The sequence below is a fragment of the Macrobrachium nipponense genome, chromosome 26 (genome assembly GCF_015104395.2).
Source record: "Macrobrachium nipponense isolate FS-2020 chromosome 26, ASM1510439v2, whole genome shotgun sequence".
In the NCBI taxonomy this organism is placed as follows: Eukaryota; Metazoa; Arthropoda; class Malacostraca; order Decapoda; family Palaemonidae; genus Macrobrachium; species Macrobrachium nipponense.
The window spans coordinates 7,428,982-7,454,175 of NC_087215.1; the positions used below are offsets into that span (position 1 = coordinate 7,428,982).

At 36.2% G+C, this 25,194-nt stretch overlaps 1 long non-coding RNA gene across 1 annotated transcript in view; it reads right to left on the reverse strand.

Annotated features, from left to right (window-relative positions):
* Positions 1-19,862, reverse strand: part of LOC135199767 (uncharacterized) — a 31,951-nt gene extending 12,089 nt beyond the window's left edge. The window contains exons 1-2 of the long non-coding RNA XR_010311114.1: positions 19,685-19,862; positions 17,111-17,155 (exon numbers count right to left, since the gene is read on the reverse strand). This is a non-coding gene — a long non-coding RNA (uncharacterized LOC135199767). The remainder of the gene's footprint in view (positions 1-17,110; positions 17,156-19,684) is intronic.
* Between the last annotated feature and the right edge of the window lie 5,332 nt (positions 19,863-25,194).

A 25,194-nucleotide genomic window follows, 5' to 3' on the forward strand; every position in this document is an offset into this window, starting at 1 on the left:
TATATTTGTATGAAGCGAATAATGTTGCAAGGGTTTGAATCTTGCAATGGTTGTTGCCCTATGTTTCCTCGAGAGTCACCCGCTGCTGATATAAAAATAAACAGTTTAATGTTGTTACAAAAATATAAAAAAACAGCATATATATATAGCTCATGCTTTTATCTCCTGAGGCATCGTATCTGTACTTCGTATCTCCTGGAGAATGATTTTGGGATTTAGTTCCTTGAACTTTACGTGAGATCGGAGAGCTTGATCACGGAAGCTTATACATCAATTTATATATGGAATAAGATCCACCTGTGGAAACAGGTAATGCAGCATGCTTCTAGAACTTCAAATCAAACAAATGTGGAAGACAGGAACTCTGATATCAGTTAGGAGAGAGAGAGAGAGAGAGAGAGAGAGAGAGAGAGAGAGAGAGAGAGAGAGACTCTTACAAGTGAGCTTCTTTGAGAGAACAATATTCCGGACGCGCAATAATGTAACATAAAATAGTTATTTGTGACGTTATATGACAGAGAGAGAGAGAGAGAGAGAGAGAGAGAGAGAGAGAGAGAGAGAGAGAGAGAGAGAGAGAGAGAGAGAGAGAGATAATCTTACACGTGGGCTTCTTGGAGAGAACAATATTCCGGACGCGCAATAATGTGACATTTTTTTTTTTTTCTTTCTTTTTTGACGTCAGCGATTCCTGTCTCCCGTGTTTCCAGAGGTCAGGGGAAAGAAACCAGTCAAGTGAGGGGAAACGAAGAGCGATTTAACCATTCGCTAATGACGTCGAAGGGAAGATGTCGGTTGAAGTTGTCAGTCATCATTTATTGATGAATTTTAATGTCTGTCGTTAAAGATTGTGAATTAAAGATGGAAGATCTTGTTACAATCGAAGTCCAAGTTGGTCAATGGGAAAGGGGAAATGTGATCCCCTTTTATCAGCGCTTGAAGAGGGGAGCCATTTCAGACAGCTCCGCGAAAGTCGAGATAAATTAGCGAAGCAAAATTGATGGTTGAGAAATCATAAGTTGTTCATTTTTACGCATCTGCTTCTGAACGTTTCTGAATCTCTTAATCCAGAATGGAATGCATGAGCGTCGCCACCTTACAGCTCTGAAATGCTTATTACAAAAAATTCTTGAATAACATTTAATAACATAAATTAACTCCCCCATTTGCTGCAATGGACGTCGTAGCCACCTAGTGCCATCTATCCACAAGTGTGCAAGGCATCTTCCAATGAACAATGATATATCCAACATATAGCATATACTGATGGCGTTCGTAACGAATCTTCCCGTAGTTACCGATATTCTTTTACGATAGTTCAATTGTTTTTATTTATTTATTTATTTATTATTTTTGTCTTTTTTTTTTTTTTTTTTGTTTTTTGCTGACTCTCCATAACGAAGCTAAATCTAAGTTTGAAAGTGTCATCTCTTCAGGTGCTATGCCTAACGCCGCAAAATCACATAATTCACCAAATTACTCAGACAAAAAAAAAGCCAAAAGACTAAAAGAAAAAAAAATTAATAAATTACTGCAAAACAGATTGTGGCGCGCAGGAGAACGCCAAAGAAGAAGAAAAAATGCATATAAAAAGTGAAGAAAAAATAGGGAATGTCAAATATACAACAGTGGCATCCTATGGACGCTGGGCTTGATCGCTCAAAAAGAAAAAAATATTCTGAAGAGGAAATGGTGGGTGGCTGCCTGTAAGCCTCCAACGCTCCTAAATGGTAAAGATAAGGCATATATTGTTCAGATTAGAAAAAATAAGCATAAGTGTTCAATTAGAAAAATACTGCATATAGTGTACAAATTAGAAAAAAGCATATAGTGTTCAAAATTAGGACAAAAAATGCACAGTGTTCAAATTAGAAAAACAATGCATATTGTGTTCAAATTGGGAAATAATGCATATAGTGTTCAAATTAGAACAAAGGCAACGCACATACAAACACATACATGGATACACCCGGTCTATGCATGTATGTTAATATATGTATATTACAAACAGACATACGCACACTTATAATATATATATATACATTATACATATATGTGTACATAGTGTATATATATAAAATCATCTCAATCCACGATATCTTCCTCCAGCAACCCCCACCCCCCCAACCCCAACCCGCCCCTCCCCCCAAACCCTCTACATCATTCGCAGATCCTGCAGCTGGAGACAGTACACTAACAAGGTCCTCACACACAGCCGACAAAGTTTCTGATTCTGTAAGGAAAGCCTTACCTTTGTTTACATAAACAAACTGCTCAGTTCGTCTAGTCTGGTATCATCAAATTGTCACCGAAATAATCCACTTTGAGCTGGCTGGGTTTACTCGTATAAGTTCCGTATGGTTCAGAAAAGTAAATATATAAAGTTGAATGGTTGTAGGAATGAGGGGAAGGGCGGAATTTCAATGGTGAGGCAGGAAGGTGTCAAGGGCATGGGGTGGGTCAGTCCTAGGGGCGTGAAATAGTATAGGAGTAGGAGTGGTAGTAGTAGTAGTAGTAGAAGACCACTCCAGATGGCGTTCTTCCCACGCTGAAAGTCTCGCTGGACAGAACTGAAGCCGCCCGTCAGGTGCTCGGGAAATTGGAAATAAAAGGTGTGCGCAAATGGACTCCCTTTTCTCTCACTTGTTTTCTATATTCCCTTTCCCCTTTTAAAAAAAAAATTAGTGGTAACTTCCTTGTTGGACGAGTGGTTTACGTGCTCGCCTAACGAGTCAGTAGTCCAGAGTTCGATTCCCCGCTCTGCCAACAAGGAATAAGATGAATATGTTTCAGGTGATCAGAAATTAATTTCTCGAAATAATATGGTTCGGATCCCACAAAAAGCTGTAGGTCCCGTTGCTAGGTAACCGATTGGTTTCTAGCCACGTTAAAATATCTAATAGCTTCGGGCCAGCCCTAGGAGGGCTGTTAATCAGCTCAGTGGTCTGGTTAAACTATGATAGACTTAACTTTTAGTGGTATAGTTTTCCATTACTGTTCCAACCATGGTTACGCTCTACGAGCTGGAACGCCCACTAGATTTGTCTTTTCCCGTTTTGCTATAAAAATGATTGTATTATGGAAAGTTGTTCATTTGCGTATTGTTCGTGGAGACTGCATTATCCTACCACTCAGAAAATCACATTCCTTTGACTCCGACCAAACCAGGGCCGCTAAAGACGCCGTGTTTACTCGCTGGCCCCAGAAGGAGAAATTCGACAAAAAGAAAAGGGCAATATAAACAGAAGAAAATAAAACAGTCGACTTTGCAACGTCTTTTTCCGAAATGGACAAGTTTGCTCCTTCGTCTATTTTTGCAGCCGTGAATTTAAAAGGTTTTGTTACCATTTTTCCTTCCGATTTTTGAGCTGGGAGGCGAAGAGGGAAGTTAGATTGCAGGTAACGATTTTGGCAACTCTACTTACTCGTTTCTAGATTGTCCTATCATATATATATTATATATATATATATATATATATATATATATATATATATATATATATATATGTGTGTGTGTGTGTGTGTGTGTGTGTGTGTATATATATATATATATATATATATATATGAGTCTGATCACATCACCGTGATTCATATGTACGCATTAAGCTACAAATGTCCTTTAATATCTAATTCACTCTGCCTCAAAATTAATATATTTTCATATATGTTAACTCAAGGGAAATTTTTAGTTGATAATAATTTCGTCGGCTCCCGGGCGCGAACCTATGAATCCAGAAATCTAGACATACAGTGAAGCGCCTATAACCACACAGCTGAGGTAGAGTGAATTAGATATTAAAGGACAATTGTAGCTTAATGAGTATATGTGTGTGTATAAAAACAAAAAAACAATTGTAAGCTTAATTAAAATGAGGTGTGTATATAAAAGGAAATTGTAGCTTAATGCGTATATATATATACATATATATATATATATATATATATATATATATATATATATATATATATATATATATATATATATATATATATACATATAGATGCATACACTGAAAACCGTATTTCAGGAACTACTATCAATCCTTTTTTCTTAAAACATTTGAAGATACGAGTGTGGCTGCCGGTAAAGGCACCGCACATTATTGATGGAAGAGATAAATAAATTTATATTTATATATATATATATATATATATATATATATATAATATATATATATATATATATATATATATATATGAAGATAAAAGGTCCATAAAAAACACTATTTTAACGTTGCAACCATATATTTCGAGCACTTCCTACTCTGCTCGAAACATATGGTTTGCAACGTTAAAAATAGTGTTTTATGGACCTTTTATTTTCATATTATACTGTTGGCATTACAGTAAAAACACACGCACACACACACACACACACACACACACACATATATATATATATATATATATATATATATATATATATATATATATTATAATTATATATGTATATATGTATGTTATCTAATGGATACATTGTATGTATGTATATGTATAGAATACGATAAACTGCCTTCCTAAGTTATTATCTGTTCAGCGGGACTATCAGCGTCTTTGGGAAATGGCGCCATCTGGAGTGGTCTTCTACTATTATACTATTACTACCACTCCTACTCCTATACTATTCCACGCCCCTAGGATTGACCCAACCTACGCCCTTAACACCTTCCTGCCTCACCATTAAAATTCCACTGTCCCCTCTTTTCCTACCACCATTTAACTTTTGATTTACTTTTTTAAAATATACCGAACGTCTAAACTCAGTGATCTCATAGTGGGTTATTTCGGTGTCAATTTTATAATACTAGACTAGACGAACTGAACGGTTTGTTTATGTAAACAAAAGTGACACCCGCCCTGTCCTGTCCCCAGCAGATGTGCCAGTACCGACACCGCAGCTGATACATCAGCAAGTGGCACACTGGGAGGCAACCTCCAGTCATCTGCAACAAGATCACTGGGAAGGCACTTTTTTCAGTCATCGCAACAAGATCACTGAATGGCTCTTTAAGAAAACGTCGAATCTCGGCATCTCCGTAAACTATCTTCTTCTTCTTCTTCTTATTCGAGGCGAGTCGTGGCTGGGAACGAACTTCTCCCGTTGCAATCTCTCCCCGAAAAGATTTCTTCAATTAATGAGTTTTCGTTGCAAGTTTTCTCGCCCCCCACCCCGCACATTCAACGACAGATTTTTTCGCCATCTTTCAAGATGGTCACTGAACGGTGTTTTATTTTTTTTAATTCAGCCTTTTAATTAATATAAGAGTTTATGATATTATTATTATTATTATTATTATTATTATTATTATTATTATTATCAAAACATGAACACTTACCTGTTACTCTCCAACAGGACTTTATTATTACTATGAATATTACTATTAACATTGGAGAAAAAAATCCACATTTACGTAAATGTACATATATTTAAATTTAAAACTTTAAGGATTCCCGAAAGCTATCCTTGAAGTTTTAAATTTAAATATATGTTCATTTACATAAATGTGGATTTCTCTCTCCATTTGAACACGAGGGGCATTTTTTAATTATTAATAGTATTACTACTTCTCTCTCGCAACGTCTTTGGAAGATTCCTAACACCTCACAAACGCATTAATAGGCAAATGCTTTCGTATGATTATGTTAATGGAAATAAAGGTATTTCAACGAATCGATGACTGTTTTCTGTTAACGAACGCGGTATCGTCATTAAAAACCAAAGTCTATTGGAATAGGCCGAATACAACGGGAAAAAACGAATAGTATCTTATATCTTATTATCGACCAGCTCTGTATCTTATTTATTTATTTATTTTTGTTTTAGGACGCTGTTCCATAAATTCTCACCCCCCCCCCCCTTTTTTTTTTTAAAGTGGTTGGTTGATGATCTTTAAATAAATGTAAAGATCATCAACTATTATTTTCTGAATAATAAATCTGCTTTGTTTATTAGAATATTCCAGCATTTGCGTATCTCACTTTACCAGTCTATCTCTCTCCCTCTCTCTCTCTCTCTCTCTCTCTCTCTGTATTAGTTCCTCGTTGACAGAGTCGATTTGGGAACACGCTCGACTACCAATCGGTGGTCCCCGAAGTTCGATTCTCGGCCTGTCCAACGCGGACAAAAGAGGAATTTTGTTTTGGTGTGATAGAGATCATTTTTCTAGATACACTGTGGTTCGGATCCACAATAAGCTGTAGGTCCCGTTGCTAGGTAACCATTTGGTTCCTAGCAACGTAAAAATATCTAATCCTTCGGGCCAGCCCTAGGAGAGCTGTTAATCAGCTCAGTGGTCTGGTGAAACTAAGATATACTTAATTTTTGTGTGTGTGTGTGTGAAAGAAAACGGGAAGTTCTGCTTGAACGTGTGAATAGTTGCCAAGGAGTCCAGAGCATTTAATTCCCAGCCAAGATTACAAGGAGTGAGCTCCATAGGGGATAAAATGAAATCCTTTTGTGTGAACACAAATTATTAAGAGGAGGACTCACAAATTGGCTCCACCCCTCCCCCCATCCCAAATCCCCACCCCAGCTCTCTATCTCTCTCTACATCTCATTTTCTCTTTTACGCATAATATATTAACTGAATCGGATTTTTCATTTCCATGTCTTCATCTCTTAGAAACTTGATACCTAACGGTGAAGTAAATCTCTCTCTCTCTCTCTCTTCTCTTCAAGACTTTAAAGCATTACATACTGTATACTTTATCTGGACGTTTCTCTCTCTTTGTCTCCCTCTCAACCAATTAAACGACAATTTACACTCGCTGAAATGACTTTCTCCCCACCCACCATTTTCTCTCTCTCTCTCTCTCTCTCTCTCTCTCTCTCTCTCTCTCTCTCTCTCTCTCACACATTCAATAGGGTATCACAGTGAAAGTTTTTAAAGGCCTGGCCAAGAAACTTTTGTAATTAGTAAACATTAAGACACGGCCAGAAGTTCGGAGAGTGTTTAAGATCCAAAGACACCCAAGGAAATGGAGAAAAATATTGTTTTAGGTGTTTTCAAAGGACGGAGATACCATCCCTAAAGGGTCGGTATTGGGAAAATGCCGTCAGTAAAGACAGAAGGGAATAAATAAATAAATATATATATATATATATATATATATATATATTATATATATCATATATAGTATATATATATATAATTATATATTACTATATATATATAAAGGTCTGCTAAGTAAAGGACCTTAAGTAGAAAGATCTCGCAGCATACGCCATTGTTTCACTTTCTTTCGTGGCTTCTACCTTTATTCATATATTCAGTTATACTGACACACACACACACACACGCACACACACACACAAATCTTTTAGTGCTTCCTTTTCATACTTGCTTTGATAACATCGCGAGACAAGTCAAGCCAATAGGTATTAATGTTGTGTTCAAACGTTAAGAACTGTTGGAAACTTGCCTGATTGAAAATTCACCCTTGAAATGGAACAGGATGTGCTTATAGATTCCGTGTAAAAAGATTGTAATAAAAACGTACGTAGGACAAAGTGGAAGACATTGGCAGTTCGATTAAAACAACACAAATATAATGAAAGAACTGGTATATGTCACTGCATTATTTGTACACAAGAATAATAGTCATCATGGTATTAACTGGACAGACTCCAAGGAAATTATGTGAATATCTATATCTATCTATATATACGCATGAGAGAGAGAGAGAGAGAGAGAGAGAGAGAGAGAGAGAGAGAGAGAGAATACTAGTAAAATATAAAAAAAAGAAAAATAAAACCTGATGGCTTTCGTGGACGCCATAGTAAATTATTATCCAAGTTCATCTCCTTTCAAGTTTTTCTCAAAACGGGGAAACTTTAGTTAACTCTGAAAACGATTTGTGAAAACCCGTCGAGAGAGAGAGAGAGAGAGAGAGAGAGAGAGAGAGAGAGAGAGAGGCGCGTTCTGCAGATGGAAGAAAAATCCGCCTGGAGATTTATCAGTCTGGAATCCGTGATCTACGACGCATCATGGATACGTCGTTCGATATGTAAATACGGATAAATCACTTCTGATACTGAACCGAGACGAAGGTTTTCGAAAGATGCTGCGGAAAGAGTCAAGTGAAAGATGAAGGTCTTCAATCGGTTTTGAGTCTCCGTCGGGGATTCATCCATCTTGGAGGTAGAACACAAAGGCTTTGCCATTTTGTTTGTTTGCTTGTTTGTTTTACGTTGCATGGAACCAGTGGTTATTCAGCAACGGGACCAACTGCTTTCCGTGACTTCCGAACCACGTCGAGAGTGAACTTCTATAATCAGAAATACACATCTCTCACGCCTCAGTGGAATGCCCGAGAATCGAACTCGCGGTGACCACCAATTTGGCAGGCCAAGACCATACCGATCACGCCACTAAGGCGGCTTTTGCCCTTTTCGTTTATGAATATGAAGTTCGCCATCGAGAAGGACGCCTGATTCATTCGAATAAAAAAAAAAAACACTCCACCTTCATCTCATCAGGTCATGAGTGCAACCAGAAAATACAGTTACTTAGGCCGAGTGAATGATTAGACTATGTTGTTAGTCGCATAAATCTAGAAGACCACGACAGGATTCTTCTAAACTGAAAATCTTATCAAAATTAGGCTATAGACCGAAGGTGAGGATCGTGCTGGCACACAGTCACGTTAATCGGCAAGCAACCAGCAAGCCAACTACTATCGTTTCCAGAGGCCGTGTAATAGTGTTTTTCCCAAATATCTAACAAACCGGCTTATGAATTTCCATGAAACTACAGCAATGAATGTTTCAAACATTGGCCTAATTTTTGGTGGTACAATGAATTGACAGATGTGCTTAATTAAGCAGTTTACTCTTAGAAAAAGAGGAACTTCTTCCCCTCCTTCAGAGCGTTTCGAAGAATTGGTACTTAATCACGTAACTGTGACGCAGAGGTTCCCCCAACCCTCCTTCGGTGTTTACACCTATGGCTATCCTAGTACTCCCCCCCCCCCTTCCTTCTTGCCTTCTTTCCTTCATTCCCATTGTTATTAGGCTACCGAGTAAATCCCTGTTAGGAAAGACTGTGTACTGCACATATAAAATGAGCCGGAAGAGCAATAAAATGTTTTATGGTGGTAGATAATGATAAGATGGTTAACACAAATTATCGAACATAATAGAAGAGGTTTAAAACAGGGGTGTGGAATCGCACTGAGAGATATTCTACTCGGACTCCTACAAATTTTAGATTTGCGACTAAAAAAATAAAATAAAATAAAATAAAATAAAATAAAAACATTAGTAGAAATAGAAAACAATTTTTTTCCTTGAAAGTGATGATGAGTAAAATGTATAAGTGTCCATTTCTTGTTTTTTTTTTTCATCCCTCATATATCTATGCTTTCCAGCAATTGGTGATAACTATTTTGGAAAAGCAAAGCTAATGAATACTTTGATACGAGTATATCAGCTTGGCATGTAGACATGTCAATGGATTTCTCAAAGTAAGGTTATTGGTTCATTAATTGAAGTCTGGTATAATTCCAGTGACAAAGTCGCAATGATATTTGTCACATACCTTTTAAGTAACAAAAATAGGTATTGGTACTTATAACGTAAATAAATATATAAAATTATAGGTTGAAATATAATAAATCTTATGTATGTATGAACACATACACACACACACACACATATATATATATATATATATATATATATATATATATATGTATATATTATATATATATATATATATATATATATTATATGATTTCAAAATTTATCAAAATGGCCGATGTCATGCCCTTATATGAAACATCTTTTAGAAGTCAACCTTCTAAGGAATTCATGCTACTCTCTCTGGTGAAATTGATATGATTAAATATAAAATAAAAAACAATGCTCTCTGTCATTTTCTTCCTGGCAATTGATGTATCGAGTAACCTGTGTTGTATGGAAGAATGAGTCCTACGGCTTAACCTAAAGAAAACTATATTTCTATTGCTTTACCAACACTCGCTTGAAGTGCGAAGTGTAGGGTTAGCATGGCTTCTTTCGTCTCCTGTCATAAGTCTCATTCTTGATCTTCAATGTAAGTGAGTGGGTAAGATATAAAAGGTTGGTCTTGTGTTTAGGTAAAGTCAAAAGTCACGAATCACATTACCAGGTATGCTGAACTTTTACTGACAAAGAATTTCGTATTGCTTGGGGTAGGTCATATGACAATTATCTATGGAGTTAAACAGGCGTTTAACAATTCGGGGGATGGGAGGTACAGGGAGGAAACGTTTATACCAACGTCACTGAGGGACGTCATCACTTTTGCGAATGTGTGGGTGGCTAAGACTGGCTTTAGCCTCATTTTCATAAGTAAAAAAGTTAATGAAAAGTAATTGGCAATGCACAGTATTTCCCAAAATTAAGCCATTGTATGAAGCGCTCCCTGCTTTGATATCATGGAAATCCATTAGTTATTTTAGGAGTTATTTAACAAAAACACTATTACGCGGCCTCTGGAAACGTTAGTAATTAATAGGGAATTATGACCTCAGAGGACCACCCATCTACCTCTTTTGAAACATCGGCTTCTGTTTGTTATGGCCGAGTCCAACGGTCCACATCACGCATCCTAAACCCTTTCACATCTTACCACTATCTCAGTAACGGCCTTGGCGCAAAAGGTTACCCTGGGCATCTAAGCCGCCTTCATCCAAACCAACCTAATTTCTGAAAACCTTGAAGGATCACTTTCAGATAACTTCTCTTTTGGTAAGAAAGAAACAGGATATTCAATCTCTCCTCTCCTGTTCTCTCATCCAGAAGATAAACCAGAACGACCTTGGTTTATAATCCTCTCACAGCTTCTTTCTATCTGAGCGAGTCGAGGGGAGGAGTCAGGTAAAGCCTTCATGGGATGATGCCCGGAGTTTTATTTCGTGCGCTTTCAGAACTTTATGCGCCCAGGGAACCATAATTCATTCTATTTTTTTGTTCATATCTTTATTTATTTTGTTAGGGAAATGGGCGGTAATAAATTTTATGAAGTTCTTAAAATATAAATAAATTATCTATTTTTTTTAGGAAATTATCTTTTTTTCTGGGAGCAAGAAAGGGTGTTAGTGAAATAATTATTTGATGAGGCCCACATAGTGAATGGATATATTAATCTCTATTTTAGGTATTCCAATTAGTTGTTTCGTTTTATTTCCATTATACATGCATACATCGTACACACACTCTTAAATATATATGTGTATACAGACACACACACGCACACATTATATATATAATATATATATACTATATATATATATATATGATAAGCGAATACCACAAGAAAATAATAGTCAGAAATCCAAGGGCGCTTTCGTCTTTACTCAGACGATGTCTGAGTCAAAGAACGAAAGCGCTTGGATTTCTGACTATTATTTTCCTGTGGTATTCGCTTATTTATGAAGTCACGGGATCATCTACATGAGTTTTTAAGCATGCATATATATAATATATATTATATTATATGTATATATATATATATATATATATATATATAATATATATATATATATATATATATGGCAATATACTGTTCATTTTAGCGGTGCAAACAAAGATGTTTTAGTAAGGAAGATAACAGAATCGCTAACCTTACTTTTAGATAAGAAAAAGTTTCTTATTCTCTCTCTCTCTCTGAAAATATAGATACCGTGAAGTATTTTTATTCGACTTTTCGTATCATTTTCTTCCCACGCAACATTCCAATTATTATCCCATTCTTCTGTTGCATTCATTCTTCATCACTTTTTCTTTTTTCCTTCCTCGTCGTCTCCCGTCTTCTGTCTCCTCACAATCCAACAATACAAGCATTTACACGAACCGCGGAACAAAAGGGTTTTTGTTTGCTTGTATGGTGCTTTTACGTTGCATGGAACCAGTGGTTATTCTGCAACGGGACCAACGGCTTTACGTGACTTCCGAACCACGTCGAGAGTGAACTTTTAGTATCCAGAAATACACGTCTCTGACCCCTCAAAGGAATGCCCGAGAATCGAACTCGCGGCCACCGAGGTGGCAGGCAAAGGCCATACCAACTCGTCACTGAGGCTCTGGAACAAACGGGTAATTCGACCTTACAAAAGTAATGGCGTATCGTCAACTCGCTTTATATCTAAACACACACACTCTTTCTCGTCATGTATCTCATCTTTGTAAAAATATTCTCTCCATAACCTTTTTCATCTCGTTTACTCGAATGACATCACTTGTCGAATCAGGTAGATGACCCTAACGTCTATTATATGGTAAATGCATAGATGACAGAGTAATTAATCACCATGTTTTTCTATAATAAGTAAAAAAAAAAAAAAAAAAAAAAAAAAAAAAAAAAAAAGCTGATAAGATTTACGACAAACACATTTTGTAAGAAGTCAGGGTGATAGAACGGATACATCGTTATTAAAAGTTACGGTTTCTTTAGATTAAAATTTAGTTCAGGCACTTTATATTCCAATATCTTCTGTTTTTCTTTTCTCTCTCTTATCATAAATCTACCATTACTATAAACCCCAACCATCCATAAAGCCTACCTACCTACCTACCCATAACTGGCATACCCAGACGTTCAGAATTTTATCCCACGCATCCATCACAACCCAACCCCCGCCCCCCACCGTCCAACCCAGTGGCTTCTTGATCTTGTGAATGAGGAAAGGGCCTACTTCGCTCTTCATACCTGAAGAACATCTATCTATCAATCTATCATTCTATATATATATATATAGATATAATATATATATATATATATATATATATATATATATATATATATATATATTTATATTAGATCCCGTTTCCGAATTATTTTCCCCATCAAATAAACTAATTTAATTTCTTGACCAAATCCATCCCTTCGAAATAAAGCTTTAATTCCAGTTAACTTGATTATAGATTCAAAAATGAGACGGAGTGATGTATCGTACATCGAAGTATCGGAAAACTTCCGTCATGAATCAAGAGAGGATTTTCTTCCTCTGAAACGTGTCCGCCCGATTTCATAAATCATATCGGAAGAGGATTCTGAGAGAGAGAGAAAAAAAAAGTTTTAGAGAAGCTAGTTGGGATGGTATTGGATGCCTTTTTTGCTCGAGTATCGCTTGCCTTTGTTTATTTAAATTCTTTTTTTTTTTTTTTTTTTTTTTTTTTTTTTTGCGCTATATCTCGTTAGAATATCATTCCTCACTGGACAGCATTATTTAAATGCATGGCGAGAAAAACACTCATTTTCAGAAAAAGGCACAAGAAAAAAATGGGAAAAATATATATCAGATCGTTATGACTAAAAAGTCTGAATCCAAGAATAAAGCAGGATTACCAACATATACAAAGGCTGATCTATTGTCGAAATGGAAATAAAGACGCGAAGATTTACAGCACAAACAGAATCCTACGTAAGCTCTTCCTTCATGACGCCACGAATCCAAGTTAAATAAGAGAAAAAAAAAATTCACAGGATAGTGACTACCAATTTTAAACTGGTATTTATCCACCTTCGAGGCGTGTCTAGCACAAACCGGTTGGGGTTTTACCGTTTAAACAAATAAAAGACTGTAAATTAATGCGACTTTTTTCGTTCCCATAATTGTTACGTTTTTCCTTGTGACCGACGCCACATACAGGCGGGAGCCAGGAAGCCACCCGACTCGTGAACCCAGGCGAAGGAAACGCCACCCCATCTCTAAATATCTCGATCATTCTCTTGACTTACGGTTAATGTTTTTAATAACCGACTCTGCTCAACAGCTTGGCATCAACAGAACAACCATATGGAGGATAGAAGTTCCCAGTACATTCACAAACCAACCAAACACGTTTGGTGTCTGTGCAAGTAAAAGAGAGAGAGAGAGAGAGAGAGAGAGAGAGAGAGAGAGAGAGAGAGAGAGAAGAGAGGGACACAAGACCGATTTTGACTTGAGAGAAGGGAAGGAGGGGAGACGGGAAGAGAGCTATAAAAAATTATAACTATATTTGTTGATTATGTAAATAAATTACATATATTATATAAGTGTTGTATTGTCAAGTGACCTTTAAAGTGTATTTTTAAAATTAAGGAGAAAAAAAAATTTCAGAATTGCCCTGTGAACTTAGACCTAACGTAAGAAATTTCCTATATTTCATAAAAATATAATTCATTCTCTGACAAGTTTAAACAAGTTATAAAATACACAGAGAACAAATAATTCACTATCAAACCTTTCTTGACAAATTTACGTAAATAATAAAACCAAAGTAGCTAATTGCGTACTTTCATACAACTAGAGAAAGTGGAAAAAATCTTCATAATTACGTCTCATATGGCCCCACTTATGGGCAGGAAAAGTTCACCGGTCTCGTCGAGACTGTGGGAAACGCGTGAATGAACGAACGCTCAGTACCTCGATTATTAAGAAGCTTCCGGTTATGGTTCGTTAAGCGATGTTGCTTAGTAACAGAAAAACCAGCTATAGAAGATAACCTTTTTGTTGATGTACGTCACAAAATCACAAATTATACTGGGTAAAGAGAGAGAGAGAGAGAGAGAGAGAGAGAGAGAGAGAGAGAGAGAGAGAGAGAGAGAGAGAGATCTGTCTCATGGAGTTGGGTGTCAAACTTAGACCTATACTCTGTTTTTTTCCATCTGTCCATCCGACTGTGGTGTTTTTGTATGGTAACACTGCGTCCCGGGCTTTAAATAGTTACGCTATGTGTAAGTTTTAGGTAAATAAAAGGATATCTGGGTGTACATTTGCAACTGAAAAGTGTTTTAATAATTTACTGTATGCGAATTACACCGTTAATATTCGAAATAGGATGTTGTTATTATTGTTGAATGTAAGCTGAATGTAACTATTCTAAAGACCGGGAGCGCAGTGTTACCATACGCAAAACACCACAGGCGGATGGACAGATAAAAAAGACAAAAGCCGAGTATAGTAACCTTAACACTGTTTTACACAACAGAATATATATATATATATATATATATATATATATATATATACTATATATGCTTACTATATGTTTTAACTATCCCACCCTAAAAAGTTTTAAATAACAATAAACAAGATTAAATGATGTACAAAATACTCAAGAAATACATAATTCACGACAAACCTGAGAAGTCAAAATTGTAAGCGTTACAGGGATGATAGTTTCTTAGAACTATGTTTACAAATCTCACTTAAATGAAAAAAATGTATGCAATGAAAATTAATATTAATTAAACTTCTGGGACGAAATCGTTGGAAATACCAAATAAACGTTTTTGTTAACTTCACCATCCTTTAACAATTATAAAACACCACTTTGTGTTCCTCCGCCAAGGTTACCTGTTCACCGTTCCATCAACCATGAATACTTGCGTGACTGTCGCCCACGTGTGAGTAATCGAATATTGTAGTGTTTTAAAATGTAATGTGTAAAGCCTTGTATATATGTTTACTAAAGTTTGTGACCTGCCTTCCTTGTGAAACTGAGAGTTAATTTTCGTTCTGATAAGGTAAGCCCAATGTCAGGATGTGTGATTCACACAATTAGACCTAGGCTAAGTTACAGCCATGATGGGTGGAGACATGGCGCCGCTAGTTAGTTGGTCTAGGAAGGTTGGTTTGAGCCTTGACTGTATTTCACAGAGAAATATGACTTTCCTATGCGTTTTTATGCAATTTTTTTTCTGCGTAGTTTTGGCCCTAAATGAAACTATGTTTCCGTCAGGATTTCCCAAGTTGGGTAGTCATTACTCCTAACCGGTTTTCTGTTGCCAACAGAAACCATTGGGAAAACTTTTCGATGAAAACGTGAATTTAGTCTTTTTTTCCCTTTCAGTTTGTTTTCTCAGTTACAATTTAATCACATTTCCTACTGAATATATGATGGTTCATTTGCTTTGATACATTAACCACATGTCATGTCCTTCTAAGGTTGTTTTCTGAATATATTCGTGTCAATGTGTCAGTTTTCGCAGTTCGACAATCATCATTTATTATGAAAATTGATTATGTAATTGTGGTTGTACGATTGTTGGTGGTTTTAGCCTAGCTACCATTTTATTCCACGACGTCGGCTATAATCAGTCTATATTTTCTCTCTTAACGAGAAATTTTAACTTTGGCAGTGGATATTTTGCCATGTCACAACAGGCTACGTATTTGACAATTTAGCCGGCATTTTCGGTGCGCATGCGCAATCGATTATTTTTCGGAATTTGGTTTGGTATCTAGTTGCATGTAAACGGGATGCGCGCAAAGTGTTTCGTTTTGCCTGCTTTCGTATATATAAAGCCTTGAACCGGCAAGACCGCACGCAATTTTGCCGGAATTAGACAGACATTTACTGGTTTTGGCGTAAATTGGCCGTGAACCGGCAAGCCAGCACGGAGTGGTATTTATACGTAACGAGAGAACCAAGATACATTATATACCATCTCTCTCGAACAGTAGTACGAGTCAAAATGACGACGACGTTGCTAGCTTTAAATGGCACGCAAAACTTCGGGTACAATCGTGATGACGTCATATTCGGCAGTAATCGACCAAGGTATATAGAATTCTATTTACCTTGTAATTGACTGCCCATGGGCACCAGAAATGACGGCTAAATAGTCAAATACGTAGCCTGTTGTGAAACGCCAAAATATCCACTTCGTTTATTTATTTCGTTACCTTAATTTTGTCATTATATCTATAAGGTCAATTGAAATTCATTCCCTCTCTTAATCTCTTCCTATTGCTCAAGTTGCTTAAGGCTGTTTATAGCTGATTTCAATTGAGAGAGAGAGAGAGAGAGAGAGAGAGAGAGAGAGAGAGAGAGAGAGAGAGAAAAGATTGTTTCCAGCGCCGCCTCTGTGTAATCTGTCTCCACAGATGGGACCTAAACTAGTTCAGGGTCTTTAGAAAATTGTAGAGATAATTTCCCTCGTAAATTGAATGTTTTGAGCCGTTCATTCGATGGGACTATGTTTAGTTTTTTTTTTATTATTATTTACTTCTTACACATGCACACCCATTATATTATAAATGTATGTGTATACGCATAAATTACAACCTGATCATGCAAAAATGTTAACTGAGCATGCAACTCAGTCTAAAAACAGTTCCTAACGTTAATGACAGTATTTACCTTTGCTTTCTTGTTCTCGCAGAGTTGCACTGACCAGGAACTGCCCTGTAAAAGATATATGAAGTGTTTGAGAACCTACGCTATTCATTATATTATGTTGTTGCTTTCTATTAATACCTATCCCCTCTTAAAACAAAGTTTTAAAAAAATTCCTTAAAACGCCAATTACATCGCCAAAGTTGTATTTCATGAAAATTGGATTACCCTGGCATATATATAAGTTCTTTAGGAAGAAATCTGGTAATTCAATTCGATGTGATGTTGGCTAGCGAGTAATTAATGTCTAGAACTACTTGAAAACATTTCTAAATTTTCTAATGATCTTTAAAAGTGGTTATACTGAAATTCTGGTAGGTTTGCTATAAATATATATATATATATATATATATATATATATATATATATATATATATATATATACATGCATATAAGTTAATTGTTGAAAAACAAATGCAATGTTATTAAATATGTTGACAACTTCTGGTAAGGTCATGCCATAGCATGTTTCGACTTCGACTGGATTAGTTATTCAATTTTTATCTCCAATAGTTAGATTGAGGTCAATTGGGTGGGCTTTTTTAATTTTTTAAAGTGATTAACTTTATATTTTATGGTAAGATTACTGTCACTTGGTTTGTAAGGCAAGTGATGGACTCCTAAGAAAGTTAGATGCAACTAGAAACCCAAAACTATGAACCACCAGTTTATATAAATTGTGATGTACAAAATAAATATAAAATAATAATAATGACAGTTTGGATAGGTAGTATGTGAGACAATAATAATAATAATAATAATAATAATAATAATAATAATAATAATAATAACAATGTGGAAGCTAAACTTTCAAAATGTAAAATAAAAGTAACTATATCAGTGCATTAAGTGAAAAGCCAAAGGATATATATATTCAATCCAACGCGTAGACGAGAATCCTCATCAGTGAAACATCTCCGGGAGAGAACTTGTAAAGAAAACTTATGAATTGAAAAAAAAAAAAAACTTCTTGGGGAGAGATCGCTAGCTAAGGAGTTCTGTGGAGGAACTCTTGAAATAAAATGCAGTAGGAAAGGAAAATTGTGTGGGCGGTCTGCAGCTCGAAATTGAAATGCAGTGAGTTATGTTGCAAGAATTTTAGGTCTTTTTTTTTTCCTTCCTTCTTCTTTTTTTTTTTTTTTTACCATTATATATAAAGTTTTACCTAGAATAAAATATTCCGCTAAACACAGAAACCTTAAATAAACAAACTACCGTGCCAAATGTGTTGCTCGGGTTTGCACTGAAATTGTAGATAAAACTTGGAAAATAATGCATCTTAGACTTTACGTATAAACATTATAAAATGGAATGAGAAATGAAAATCCTATAATAATCACTATTATCAAAAATTCTATAATGACAAAGTATTCCGTGAAGTATCAGTGGATCGCTTAAGGCTTACAATACTGTCAATACAACCAATAGCTGACCCATGAGTGTTAAATGTCATATCACAGAGAGAGAGAGAGAGAGAGAGAGAGAGAGGAGGGGGGGAGGGGGTGAAGACTGATAGGGGTAGTAGGAGTGACTCCTCCGGCTTTGCCACCAACTCCACTCCGGTGAACGGGAGTGATGTAGTGATGGTGTGATGTAGGCCTAGTCTTGCTACATTCATTGGAAAAAGTTTTGATCTCGGTGATCATGAGCCTAATATTCAAATCCAACCTTTATTCACTTCAGAGTCAATTTTTTAATTCATGCGGCGTTTTGTATGCTCTGGACAGAGATTTATAATCCCGTCCAAAGCAATTCATAAACCAACGAGGTAAGCAATGCGGGTCTAAATCTGGACGCTGATATATTACGTTTAATATTTATAATTCCAAAGCTGTTATGCAGATGTGGAACGTGTTAATTGCAGTAACAATGAAAATAAGTCGCGACTGATAAGTTTCTACTTCCTAAAAACACGATTTAAAAAAAAAAATGAAATAAATTATGCTTGCAGAATGTGTTCTCAACTTATCTCCTATCTACTAACATACTTCGTTGATGCTTCGCACTCTGGCTACACAATTATTACAACACTACAATTAGGGAAATAAAATCTAGGACTAGGAAACAGGTGTTGGAGTGTGGCAGTTTTTTCCCCGGAGATGAAAGCCGGATGTCCAACGGGAAAATACTATGATATTCATATTCATTTAAGTACAATGAATATCATTGTGAGGAACTGCTAATGTATGATTATCATGACGCTATACGTATAGCTATTAGCATTCACAAATATACAAATTCACATAAATGTGTATGCATAGTACGGTGTGATTGGATATAATGATAGGTTATGATTATGTCTCAACATGGTGCCTGTCAATTTCCTCTATAAATATATACCTAAGCACATTTATTCCGATACACAAAATTTACGTAATGACTATCTCAGATAGGTTACAGTAATCATAAAAACCAGGATTTCAGTGAAAACCAGAACTACATCTAGGTTTCATCTAATGAAATATATTAATGAATATTCTTCCTCCAAAAGGGCTCAGGGAAAGAGGGTTACAGTTGAGACGTAGGCGGTTGACTTACAACAAGCAATTGCATTTTCCAGCGCCGATGCTGTGGCCATTGTTTCCCTTCCAGTAATTATTTCTTAGACTATCGTTTTCTCTTGCTGGATCATCGTCCATTTTTGCGCTAACTCAAATATCACTTCAAAAGTGCGTGGTCAAAGACGCCAGGTGATAGGTCGCCCATCCACTTTCACTTGTAGATTGAAACTGGGTGGCGGGGGAGGGGGGACGGGAGGCTTGGGAGTCCAACGTCTGAAACCGCGGCTGTTTCCACCACCTTCCTCGAGACAGGGTTTCCAACTCGTACAAATTTAATTGGTCGATTGTTGGTAGTGTTTCATGCCCACTGTTGATTGTTACTTTTTTCATTTTTTTTTTTTTTTACACATTAGCTCACTTTTGTCGATACTACCGTAAGCAGCTTTCATAATATTCTAATTTTCTCAATTATAATGAAATAGAGAAAGTACTAATTAGCAACTTTGCTGAGTGCGAATGTACAGTTGGACACAGGTTTCCCTGGTACACCTTCTTGAGGGACTTCGAAAAATTATATGGTAACAGTGTTTACTGAGGGGGATGGGGGGAGGACTCTTCCTCTCTTAGCAAGAGTTCCACCAATAAGCTCTGGAATTCTTTCAGTGGGAGGAGTCATTAGGCATGGTTGGAGAAACACACACACACACACGGAGTAAAAAAAAAAAAGAAATCTGAGCAGGGTATATCGCTGTAACCAAGATTACTGTCTCACTTTTAATATAAGTTTGTTTATTAAGATTCCATTTAACTTTCGTCTAAGTCGTTATCTTACCACCGTGTCTGTTATTATATATCGGTCATATTCATTACGCAATACTTAAAATTGATGAAAATCTTAGTTATATTGGTATTGGAGAGAATCACGAACATCATAACAGGATATTTCAATCCTGTCACGTAAGCCAAGTTTATAGTATCGGTGGCAGTGCGTTTCCTACCAATAATATAATAGGAAGCTATAAAGAGAAGCGCAGCAACACTTCATTGAACATACCCAAAAACTCAGTGAACGTGTTTTAAGTGTCCGACACCGTAGCTCCTCTCACTCTCTCTCTCTCTCTCTCTCTCTCTCTCTCCCCCATATTAGCTACTTTAAAGTGACATGTCATCTAGAAATGCCACTGCGCTCAGTATGCAGTTTTGATATGTCATTAACACCCTTTAATCTTGACTAAAACAAATATATGCATATATATTTTTCGGAGGGCGGGGGGAGTGGTGTCGGGGATAGAGTTCTTGTTGTTAAGACCGTCTTACAGGTTTTGGAATTCTAAAATGTAATTCAAACTGACAAAACTTCTTGCTTTTGCTGTACCGATGTCCTCAGCCTGGCTTTGCTACAACTGAAATGGGTGGGGGACTAGGGGTAGGGGTAAGGTGGGCCTGGATAGAGTGTATGGCTAACGAAAAGCTCCACTTGAAATATTTTCTTGTTTATCTTTAATGCCTGCGTGTTTTTAGTGTTTATCCTAATATTATAATAGTACTGTAGATTTTCTGAATACAACAACATTTGCAAGAAGAAGGATTGGGTTAAGCTCACTCTCTCTCTTGTAAATACATATAAAATGAAAAGGAGAGAGAGAGAGAGAGAGAGAGAGAGACTAGACGTTACTGAGGAATCAAAAAGAAACTACTAGGGACAGAGAAAATTCCACTACGTGTAATGGAAACCATTCCCATATGGTAAACTAATTCGTGCCAATGATAAACAATTGTTGATATTCAGAGGTTTCATGTATTCATGGTTGGGTTTGTATTCCCTCTTGAATATACTGTAGAGGTTATTCCCTACACGCCGTTCATTACAATAATTATTACATGATATGGATAAACATATCTACTTGACTTATATTTTCTAATATATTAATTGTGATACATGTTTTAATGTCATACGGACAGAAATTCCTTTCGCTCTTATCATCATTCGTGTGATGATAAGAGACAGACGTCTCTATTCTTAAACAGCCCCTTCAGTCATTTACCTGTCCATTGTGGAAAGAGCTATTTGGAGAAATGTAGTTTGATGATATTGTCCTAGGGTTCTCTTTTTAGATAATTTTTTAAGAAAAAATCAGGATAGCGAAATTCCCTTTGGATTTTGAACTCCTTTAAAATATCAAATTCACCTTTCTAATAAATAAATTATAATAATCATGACCTGGAGCTAAACGATATGCATAGGTCTGTTTACGATTTTTTTTTTTTACATCATACGGACATGGAAGTTCAGCGGAAGCCATGGGATAATCCAAATATACACACTCAATTTTTACTTTTATTTTTATTTTTTAATGTTAGTGAGAAGTCCAGCCACCTTTCCTTCTAGATCACCTCTTGCATCTGTTAGACATAGAAGATTCATGGTTTCTGACGATCTGTGGTCGGTTGTGGAAGAGTTTCCATTGTGTTACCAGAGGTTAATAAGTTGATCTGGTCTCTCCCTCTCAGGCTCCCAACATTTTACCAAATTAGCCTAAATATTCTCAGTGAGGTTTATGTCTGTATCCTTACTTGGCCACTCAAGCAACTGCAGATCCTCTCGACCTTGAAAACATTCCTGCACTATTCTGGCCGTATGGATGGGGCAGCAGTGTGAATGAAATGACAGGAGCGGTTGGGAGGAATAATTCCGCTTTGAAGTGAAAGAAGTTAGAAATCCTGAAGAATTTCAATGTATTTTCACCATGAACTCCACTCAATCCTGGTGATGTCATCCATATAATGTAAGAAGATCCAGCCCCACACGTTTACTGTGACATGCCCATTCCTGGTCACCTCGTAAATTTCTTCTGTAGTATCTGAAAGGAAAAAATCAAATTTTTAACAATTCACGCTTTGCTTTTCGTAATAGGGAAAATAATTCGATATCGTTTTGGGAAATAAAATGCTAAGTAACAACCCTTGCAATAAGTTAAGAATGTTTATTCATCTGCAAAGATTAATACTTATAATAGCATTAACTTTGATCTACAACAGTCCGTTATGATATGATATTCTTTAATTCAGTAAACAGGCTGTACTCTGTATTATAAGTTTGCCTACGTGATTATCCATAACATTAATAATGTATTTGCTTAATGCCTGAAAGCTGGCCATAGTAGAACTAATGGGGGTTTTTCAATGAAGAATTTTTATTTTCACACTTCTCGTGGCAATATAATTCAATTAGCAGAAAATACATGGTTATTGACAAAATTATCTTTTGATTATAATATTACCCTTGCTTATAATTATTATAGTGTGACTGTTATTAATGATTTTAGAAACTCACCTTATATTACTCGGTCTTCAGTTATGTATTCTGCCGTGACTTCTGCTAGTAAAAGACCTTTCGTCACTGCATACGACTCGAAACCAAATTCCATTCCAGACCCTCCCACTACAAACTGTTGAAAGAAGGCAAGCCTATCAGCACGATGCCGAGAAATTCCTTCTTGGCAGGAATTCTATGAGGTATTCCTGCCTCATGCAGACGTCTTAGCACCGTCATAGCCTAAACATTTAATGCCAGACGTTCACAAATAGCAATGGTATTGGTAAAAGGATCCTATGCTGCTCGTCGAATGTCGTCGTTATTCTAACGGATGGTCATTCGTGGTGGAGGTCGTCGAACTGAAATACGTAATTAACATGCAGATACCTAGATAATCAGGATTAATTATAGCCTGTTTACTTATGGGAACGCTATTTTGTATTCTGGGAAGTAAAGAGAAAGAATCACTATTTGAGTTCTACAGGACCAAGGCAAATGTAATTTAGATTTCATAATTTCACGGGTTTATAAGGTTTATAGTTTAAAAAATTAATAAATAAATAAAATAAATAAATGCTATCCAAAGTCGGTCAATTTCCCCGTCTAAGCGTGCCTCCTTTTCTATTTATTTACTGTTGTAGGGGATACGTCAAGACGCTGTGCAACAGCACGTATTGAAAGCCCACTTTCTTGTAGAGCGACGATCTGCGCCCGGAGAACAATATGTTGCTGTTCATTTGTAGACTATAACGAATACTACTAGCAGAGGACAGAAGCCCTATCAAAATTTACAAACACCTCAGTCCTAGCCATGATTGGGTGACAAACTTGTTAGCGTGTAATAGAGGTGCTGTAGCAGTGATATCGTTATCACCGAACAAAGTGATATATTAAATCACACGATACTGGGACTGATTGATTGATTGGCTGTTACTGGCATTGCAACATCTCAGGTCATTACTGTCATTGTTAATTGTCTGTTTGAAACACTGTTTACTAAAGGTGGTGCTGTTCCTCTCTTAATGTGAATTCCACTAATCAGCTTTCGAGCTGTTTTAGTGTATAAGAGGTTGGAGGAGGCAAACTTGTAATAAGTATTAATCCTCATAGATGAATAAACATTATCCTAATGCAGGGGTTGTTACTTAGCATTACATTTCCCCAAACGATATATCATTATTTTCCCTTTTACGAAAAGCAACGCGTAAATTGTAAAAAATTTAGATTGTTTTCCTTCAGATACCACCGAGGAAACATTTACGAAGTGGCCAGGAGTGGCTTGTAACCGTAAACGTGTGGGCCTGGATTTCCTTACATGGTATATGTGATATCACCAAGACTGAAGGGTTTCACCAATAAAAATTACGTTAAAATTCTTCAGGATTTCTTCCTCCCTTCACTTCACCAGCGGAATTATCCCTTTCCACCTAGTCCTGTCATTTTCATTCATGACGGCTGGCCCATCCATACGGCGGCCAGAATAGTCCAGGAATGGTTTCAAGATCGAGAGGATTTGAATTGATTGCCTGGCCAAATAAGGATGCAGAACCACATAGATCCGTAGAAAGATAAAGTCGATTTATTAAAGATTGAACAATTCACAGGTGCCCCGAGAAAAGCCGAAGTGCAGTGGAAAAATCACTCAATTTCTAATCAGTTTTCTCCCATGTATACATAAAAAAATGTTTTTATTTTTGTTCCCATTGTTTGATGCTCATCCATTTCGTATGAATAGCTAACTGTCGCATATCTTATGTAATATAAGCTGGTTAGGGGTAATTACGTTTGCTTTATGTCTATTAAAATTAGAATCATAATTACCTGACCTGTTATCGAATTATAATTACAACTTCAATAATACTGAAATACAAAACTTAAATACTGGAAAAAAATTTAACAAAACTTTATGCACAAAAAAGGAAATAAATGGAATAAAACAATTTTTAGAATTGGTAGCTGGCTTGTTAAGATTCTCCCTTAATACTATAATAAATAAATTGGTAGCGACTCAAACATCTCTCTATTGCATTTGGTTACGATGAGTTTACGAAAAGTAAGAGGGCTGCTCTAGGATAACAATTTCAAATAAAGTATTTTATTGATTTGAACTTTTCAGTACAATTACATACCATAAAGTATAAATAAAAACACCGTAATTACAGTTACTTCAAAACGTATAATTAAAAACATTTCAGATAAAAGGTAATATTTATTTGTAATTGGTAAAGCTC